Source organism: Mustela nigripes, chromosome 5 (assembly GCF_022355385.1).
Source record: "Mustela nigripes isolate SB6536 chromosome 5, MUSNIG.SB6536, whole genome shotgun sequence".
In the NCBI taxonomy this organism is placed as follows: domain Eukaryota; kingdom Metazoa; phylum Chordata; class Mammalia; order Carnivora; family Mustelidae; genus Mustela; species Mustela nigripes.
The window spans coordinates 80,648,258-80,657,345 of NC_081561.1; the positions used below are offsets into that span (position 1 = coordinate 80,648,258).

The 9,088-nt window shown below is 42.0% G+C and overlaps 1 pseudogene; it reads left to right on the forward strand.

Moving 5' to 3' along the window:
- The first annotated feature begins 7,109 nt into the window (after nucleotides 1-7,109).
- Nucleotides 7,110-7,994, forward strand: LOC132018665 (actin-related protein 2/3 complex subunit 2-like; annotated as a pseudogene).
- Nucleotides 7,995-9,088: the final 1,094 nt, after the last annotated feature.

Sequence of the window (9,088 nt, forward strand, 5' to 3'; positions counted from 1 at the left end):
GAATTGGAACAGATGGGTATTTCCTAAACTATGAGCCAGAAAAATTGGATTCTATGGATAAGTTTAGAAAAGTCTGGGCTCGGTAAGTTAAATAGGATTCTTTATTTAACATATTTAGACTTATTTAATATATTCAACCTTATTTCTTAGATTTAATGTATTAATGATATTGTGAATCTCCCCCCCCGCCCCCGCTGCTTCCTGCAAATGGGGATAAGATAAATGATACATTCCTAAGGTGCTCGAACACAAAATCCTTTGGGAAATGCTGAACTAGCAGGTCTACTGCTCCATAATTCCAGGGAAAGAATGAGGCCATGAGATACAGGAGTGGGGAAAGAGACACTAGGCTCCTGCTTCCAGAATCCCCTCATACCTACCCCAAAATGGAGAGAGCTTGGTAGGCCTCTTGGAGTACTCACGACAGTGTCAGGGGTTATAATTTTGAAAAAAAAAAAAAAAAAAATTTTTTTTTTTTTTGCATCAGCACTTTTTAATTAAGATGAAACATGCTTAGGTGGAGTAAGCACGGACCTGTGATGTGTTGGCTTGAGTACTAAAAAGTTAACTCCATCCCCTCAAAATCCTTGAGCCACAAGTAATGAATTCCTTAATTTCAGTCATGTTCTTTGTGTCATGTTAAAATGTCACTGCCCCAGGAGGGAGACCCTTAAGCCTCCTATGTCGTAAATGTGTATGAGGCTGAAGCTGTCAGATCTTTTCCTGAGGGAACATTTTGATTTAAAAAGAAAAAAAAGAAAATGTGCAAAACGTGAACACTGGTTGACAGAGAGGAAAGGGACAGATAGGGGAGTGTAGAAATGACATCTGAGCGTCCCGTTTTACTTAGTTGCGCCGTCTTAGGTCGGCTTTTTGAGACGCAGAGCCTCAGCCAAGATTCTCGGGGAAGAGGTTTGTTGAGGGAATGCTCTCTGGAGAAAGAAAGTTGGGACAGCAAGATGACTGACAGAGGAGAAAAGCTAAGAAAGGGTGAGCTCTAGTCTGGCTAAAGCCAGGCCCCATAGGGGACCCACTGGGCCACAACTGTGCCACAGGATTTGTTTCCCTCCCAGGAGAGGCCAGCCTTTTGGAATCTGTGTCAGGCAGTGAGTGAGTGCCAGCTGTTCCCTCTGCCCTCCCCGGGGCAGGGCATAACGTCGCAGGCAGGAGACACTCAGACAGCTGAGGGTGCAGCTCTTGGGTCAGGGCCAGGTGTGAGCCATCGAGGCCAACACTCCTACCAACTGGGGCATGGTCCCCGTGGCCAGATGACAGGGATCTGGGGGTTGGGGAGGCACCAGATGTACCCATAACCCACATGTTCAGAATTGGCTCGGTTTGCCTGACAAAATTTAGTAACTGGAACGGCTTATGAAATTCCTCATGTCTCGCTATACCTTGGAGTCCTAGATGTTGATAAAAGTCTTCTCTGCTGACAAGAGTTTGATATTTCCTTGGGGGAACGTTAACCCTACTCTAAGCTGCTCTCTCAGTTCCAGTAATTATTAAGAGTTAAAGGAATTCTGGGAATTTCCTGTCTGTCTAGATTATTTTTTTCTTTCTTTCTATCAAAAGAATTTTGTAAAGCTCCCCTGACGTGCCCATATCTTTTTGAGCAATACCAAAGTTCTATATTAAAAAAAAAAAAAAAAAAGGTAGGGGAGGGGAGGGTCTGTCTTTTGAAAAGAAGTAGCTGGTTTCATAGCATTAATTTTTATTTTTATTTTTTATAAATCTTCCTGAAAGAAAGAAAGAGAGAGAGAAAGAAAGAAAGATAGATCTGCCTTTCAGGTAGTCTTTATCATAAAGCAATTCTAGACCAATGTCAAGGAGATTTCAAGGTAATCCTCTGCAGTGCTTAATGTAAAGTAAGAATAGTAAGCTTCTTATTGTAAAGGTAATTTAATTTGCCTAATAATTATTATTTATTTATAAAGTCTTTTCTAAGGTGTGCCTTGGAGAACTGTTAAAGGGCTTAGATTTTCTCTTAAAAGCCTCCAGTTCTTTTTTCTAAGGGTTCATCAAATGATGGAGGGAGAGAGAGGGCATCTGCTTAATCCATTCGCCTATTTTTGCTGGTGTTTGGTAGCTCATTTGAATGACCTCAACATCCTGTGTATTTTGTAAAGTGGCATTTCTAGTTCTTTTGGAAATTCATCGGGGAAAGGTCCACAAACATTTCTAGAAGATCTTATCAAAAGCTGTATGCTCGGGCACCTGGGTGGCTCAGTGGGTTAAGCCGCTGCCTTCGGCTCAGGTCATGATCTCAGGGTCCTGGGATCGAGTCCCCCCGCATCCGGCTCTCTGCTCAGCAGGGAGTCTGCTTCCTCCTCTCTCTCTCTCTGCCTGCCTCTCTGCCTACTTGTGATCTCTCTCTGTCAAATAAATAAATAAAATCTTAAAAAAAAAAAAAAGCTGTATGCTCTCTGGAAGCACAAGCATAAGAGGCAGGAACCGTGGCAAGGTCTAGGTCGTATGAAGACAAAGAACATTCCTCACGCATGTGTCTCTGTCAGGAGGATTTGTCCATCGCCGTCATCCAGTTATATAACCCCTTCTTAAAAATGAATTTTCTTTTACTTTCCAAGAGCTTTGTACAAAAGAGACTCTTAAAGTAAATTATAAAATTCCACATCTTCCTGCCTGCTGGTCAGACTCTGTTCCTTTTGATGGGTTGGGGCAGGGGAGGGGAAGGGATGATGTCATGTGACAAAAACAGCTATTTTATAATCTTTCCCTTCTCTGGCTTATTTACAAAGTCTATGCTTTTAATTTTCCAGGCTTTGGCTCTATAGTCAACTTCAACCCTTAAAATTCTCAAAATAATAGCCCCCGTCCCTCCACCCACAAAAACCCTCCTATTTTCCTTGTCAAACAAGTCTGGCTTACGTAAATAATCATTGCCTTGGCTATGCTTCTAAGCCATTGGGTCTGCTATGAATTTACAAAATCCATGCAGCAATTCGTTTGACTTCAGGCTCCCTGCCTTGGGAAGCAGTGTGCATTTGAGTGTTCTTGTGAAAGCCAAACTCTCTCTTGAATTATGGAAACGTGCAAGAAAGAACAGGGAACGGCAGTTTCCTAACGCAGCCAAACGTCAGTCCCAATACATTAGTATCTTTAGTACCCGTTTGTAGAATTCAATTGAATGCCGTGGGCATAGCTAGAGGTTTACAGCAGGTAAACCGAAACCGGGGAACTGAAACCATCCTGACCAGCTGGCAGCATGTCCAGTCCTCCCCGGAAGACTGCACAGCGGCATGACTCATCCTTCGTCCATCTCTGGCATCAAAGCCAAAACAGAGGTCCTCAGATAAAATTGCCATCAATCCCTGCCTACTCCCGAACTAACCTCGGGGGGTGCCCATTTATTTTTCCCCTCCTGACTCAAACAATACATCATTCCTATTTCCCTCTAATGCAAGTTCTGGAAAATGTCTAATTGTCTGTTAAGACATGGGATCGATGTCCTCTTTCCTGGGACTTCTTGACTGATTCAGCATCTGTCACATCTGTCACTTCCCCTTTGTGCTCCTCTAGTTGGCTCTGCTTTCTTGGTTCTGTATCTCTAGATGCACGTTTGTGTCCCACCAGATTGTGAGCTGCTCAAGCGTGGAGACTGTGCCTTATTTGTGTTTACCTTTGGAACATACTGGTTGCATGTGAATGCACTCCTTATAAGGTTATAGAATGAGTGACAGAGTGTCACAGGCTTCAAGGAAATTAATGTGGGAATAGTGCATAAAATGGGTGGAAGAATGAAAAAAATTGGTGATGAGGATGACTTTGAGAAAGGTATTATAATAATCTAGTTGATAGACCACGAGTGCCTGGCTCGCCAAGTGTGGCAGGTAGAAGGGCTGTGAGCAGACTAGTAAGGAGGAGACTGGAGTAAGAGAAGATTCCAGTTTGCAAGCCATTATCAAATCTTGATAATCACTCATTTATTCATTCATTCAGTATATAGTGTCCCTTTTCATGCCAGGCACTAGTCTAGGGGGTGGAGATACAGAGCAAAATAAACAAATCAAACCAAAACAAGAACATAAACTCAGAAGAATCAGATTTAAGCGGGAAATTAAAGTAAAACAGTCAGTTGTTTTTAGTTTGTCAAGTTTAACAGGTAGTGGGCAGTTGGAAATCTAGGACTGGAGCTTTGGAGAAAGTTCAGGTATTTAGATAAGTATTTGGGAAGCATTATGCAAAAGGAATAATCACTTTAGGATTCCCAAGGGTAATGATTAAAGAAAGAATTAATGAGAAGATACAGTTTTGTGAGAGCCTTGAAATACATATTCTGAAACCATAGAGAAAAAAATCCTACAAACATTTGGACAAGAGAAACAGAGGTTACCTCTCTCGAGGGAGCACAGACTAAGACATATTAAGTCAGAAGCTGAGAGAGAGACTTTAGGACGAGTCACACATATTCTTGTTTTCTCTTTCTGCTGGAAACATAGTAAGATTATCTGTTCTTAATCCTCTTTGAATTAGGTGAGGAGGCTGACTTGCACTGTGAGTGTAGTGTGCCTGATTTCCATCTGGAAGCTTCAGACAGAACACGGTTTGCCAAGAGCCCTTCTCACTTATGTGCTCATTAAGGAATATATTTAAATGAAGCCCTCCATTAGGCTGGATCCCTGAGTGACCACATGAGCAGACCCACCTTACTGACCTGTGCTGCACGTGCAGCATGCGTGAAAAAGAAACCTTACCCGTGTTAAGCCACTATGCTTTAAGGGTTGTTTGTTACCGCAGTGTAACCCAGATGAAGCTGATGGATACATAAACTGCTATAATTAGAAACTCAAACATCTAGGGTGGCTGGGTGGCTCAGACAGTTAAGCATCTGCCTTCAGCTCAGGTCATGATCCCAGGGTCCTGAGATCTAGCCCTGCATGGGACTCCCTGCTCAGCGGGAAGCCTGCTTCTCCCTCTGCCTACTGCTCTATCTGCTTGTGCTCTGTCTCTTTCTTTCTGTCACATCAATAAGCAAAATCTTAAAAAAAAAACAAAAAAACAAAAAACAAAGGACTCAGACATCTGTGTACCATATCATTATTGAGGGTCACAGGTTCCTTCCATTTTCCAGTCTTCCCATCCTCCTGGTGGATTTCCCCATTCATTCGGTCAAAGGTTGTTCACCAGCTCCAGCCCTAGGGAAGGAACAAAGGCCAATCAACTTATTTCTAAGGAAGTGAAGTTAAAGTTGCACATATCACCTTTCCACACCTTCCGTTCCTGAAAGCCAGGTCACAGAGTCACACCTAATAGCCTGGGAAGCTAATAAAAGTAGTAACCAGGAAAAAAAAAAAAAGTAGTGACTACCAATTTTGTGTCCTACTGAATCTGGAGTGCAGTCAGTTCTATTACTAAGAGAAGACAATAGATACTGGGGCCAATTTACAGTGTCTGCCACGGGGTTCCTAGCATGTCCAAGGAACTAAATATAGTCTAGCTATGATCGGAGAACATAGTCAGACATGGAGGGTGGTTAAGAAGAGGTGGCAAAGAGGAGTGAGGTCCAAGTTCAGGGAGGACCTTCTAAGGCTTATACAAATGCAATGGAAATCCACTGAAGAGTTGTTTTTTTTTTTTAAGATTTTTTTATTTATCCTTTTGAGATAGAGCAAGTGAGCCAGGAGAGAGAGAGAGAGAGAGAGAGAGAGAGCGAGAGCGAGCGCACAAGTGGAGGGGGGAGGGGCAGAGGAGAAGGGAGAAGCAGGCTCCCCATTGAGCAGGAAGCCCGATGCAGGACTCAATCCCAGTCGACCCCTCGACTGTATCACTCAGGCATCCCAACTGAAGGGTTTTAAGTGGAGGAGCAACACACTCAGATTTGTATTTAAAAGATTCTCCTGTTTGCAGGACGGAGAATAGATCAAAAATGATTAATTAGACAACCTTCGCAGGGTCCAAGTAAGAGCACGTAGTCACTTGTCTCCATAGCAGAGGCTCTGTAGATAGAGAGATGATGAATTCCACCACTACATGGAATCCAGAAGCAAGAATACTGAAAGATGTGGGTGAGAAATATGGGGGTTTAGGGAAATAGGGGAGTTAAATATCTTCCCAGATTTTCTGGCTTTAGGATTGAGGTGGATAGGGCTGTCATTTTCTGGAGGGAAGATTCTGGTAGAGGAGAAGTTTACTTACTGGGAAAGAAATGAGTGTCATTTTGAGTACTTTGTATTTAATATGCCTGGGGGACATCCAAATGGGGATATCTGGTAGTTAGTTAGATGTCTATGGGCTTGGGTTCAGGAGAGGGATCTAGGATAGATCTAAAAGACTGAGAATTTTAGTCTTTTAGTGTATAGATGATAATTAAATCCAAGGAATGGGATGAAATGGTCTGGGGAAAGGGGGTTGGAAAGAAAAAGGGAGTTCTGAAGAGCACGACATTTGAGGAATGAGGGGGAGGGCAGCCAAACATCAACATAGAGAAGAAAGTGCCAGAGGGAAGACCAAAACTCAGGAAATACACAGCTTCATGAATGCTGAAGGAAGTTAAGAGTCTCAAGGAGAGAGTGAGCAAAGTATAAAACTTAATGAGAAGTAAAACAAAGTAAGTGCAGAAAACATGTTTAGGTAAGATACAGTCCACATAGTACAAGGCAGAAAGCCAATGAAACTGCAAATCATTAAAAAAAAAAAATAGGAAACATGCAATAAAAGAGTTGATGTTTGATCAAAAAGAACAGCTATGTCATAAAAGGAAAAGGACAAAGCAATAATTTTCAGATTATTTTTAAAATCAGAATTCAAATACGTATTGCTTACAAGATGCTTGGCAGAAACACAAGATGTCTCTAATGGTTTTTGAAGGAAGAGGCAAACACCACCCAGGAAATTTGAATAGTATGGTGAATAAATACAGAATGGCTAAACTGTTCTGGAAATCATATAATGATTAAATTTGAAAGCCTGGAAGGTGAAAAATATTCTGAAAAAATCACCAGGGTAAATTCAAAGGCAGTTAAAAAAAAACACACAAAACAGCAGTAAACCAATCAGCACAGGTCGGTGAGGTGGCAATGGTGGAAGCGGCAGGTGGGTGCGGCATGGGAGGGGCGTGGGGGGGCTGGGTAGGCTCTGCTGAGATCCTGCTCAAGGTGAACAACCTGAACAACTGCATCATCGAGGGATGCTCAAGATCAAGGTGGAGAACATCGCTGCTGATAACAAATCAGAAGTAGTAGAAGTAACATTTGTAGATTTTGATGTTGTCCTCTAACATATTTCAAACTCTAATGGAGACAAAACAAAAGTGATGGTCAGTCTTTCCTTGAAATTCAACAAGGAACATCAGGCACATGATGCGGATGAGTTATAGCAGATAGTATATGGAAATTTCTTGGTAAATCCCAAATCAGGACACAATGTCTCTGCTATATGACCTTGAAAATCCACCAACATCCAAGGATTCCATTGTGCATCAAGGCTGGTGTGTTGAAACGAAATTGTTTTGCTTGAAAGACTTCCAATTCCAAGCAGAGGGCAGTTACCCATTGGAGGGATGATGAGACCATGTATGTTGAGTCTAAAAGGACCAAGTCACGGTCATCTTCAGCACAGTGTTTAAGGATGACAATGATGCAGTCATTGGAAAAGTGTTCATGCAAGAGTTCAAAGAAGGACGCAGAACCAGGTACGCAGCCCTACGTGTCCTGTTTAGCCACAGGGAAGCTCCTCTGGAGTTGAAAGACATGGGTGCTGCCATGACACCCAAGACATGGGTGACAGCAATGGCTATACACCTCCCTGCCATTTCCTTGAGGCATACCAACTCCAGTGCTTGAGACAACACCATCCACCTGATCCACTCGTTCTGGAACAATCCACACTAACACATCAAGTGCCCTAAGGCTGATATTCACACACATGTGTGGGCAAAAACAGCCAACTTCCTCAAGGTGCTGAACCATGCATGCCCAGTTGTTAAGAAAAAAGAAAGGAAAACAGTCAAGGGGAAGAAGGTTTCATCCCACTAACTCTGGGGAAGAGGAAGAGGAGATGGCTGGCAGCTGAAGGCTGGAATTCTTACTACTGGGTAATAGTAGCTTTAAATATTGCACTTCTTCAGGTTCTTAAGGGATTCTCCATTTTGATTCCATTTTTTACACCTTTGGAAAATAATCTACAGAAACGAGCTGTGCTTGCAAGGAAGGACTTCATAGTTCTCTAGAATTAAAAAAAGAAAAAAAAATGGTGCACCTGGGTGGCTTAGTCAATTAAGCCTTGGACTTTTGATTTTTGGCTTGGGTGGTGATCCCAGGGTTGTGCAATCAAGCCCCACACTGGACTCTGTGCTGGGCATGGAGCCTGCTTAAGATTCTCTTTCCCTCTCCCCCTCCCCCATCTCACCCACCCTCCCCACAAAATAACAACAACAAAAATACTTTTGAGCATCAAAAGGCCCCATCAAGAAGTAAAACAAAACAAAATAAACCAAAAAACAGCCCATGGATTGGGAGAGAATATTTGCAAATCATATACTTCATAAGAGTTTAGTATGTTTAGTATCCAGACTATATAAAGGATGCTTGCAACTTGACAATAAAAAGACAAATAACCCAATTTAAAAATAAGCAAAAGTTTGCACAGACACTTCTCGAAGGAAATAAAGATAGCCAATAATACCCTGAAACGTTGCTCAGTGTATTAGTCATTAGGAAAATGCAAATGAAAAACACAGTGAGTTAACACTTTATACCCACATGGATGATTGGAATTGCTGACTATAACAAGTTTTGACGAAGGTGTGGAGAAACCAGAATCCTCACACGTTGCTGGTGGGCTTGTAAAATGGTGAAGCTATTTGGAAAATAGCTTGACAGTTCTTCAAAAAGTTAAGGAGTTACCATATGCCCTAGCAATTTTACTACCCAAGAAAGTTGTAAACATATGCCCACACACAAAAACTTGTGCATAAATTTTCATAGCAGCATAATTTATAGTAGCCAAACAGTGGAAACAAACATAATGTCCATCAAGTGGTGAGGGGATACACAAAGGTGGTATATCCATACAATGGAATATTATTTAGCTATAAAGAGAAATAAAGTACTGATAACGTACTACAATG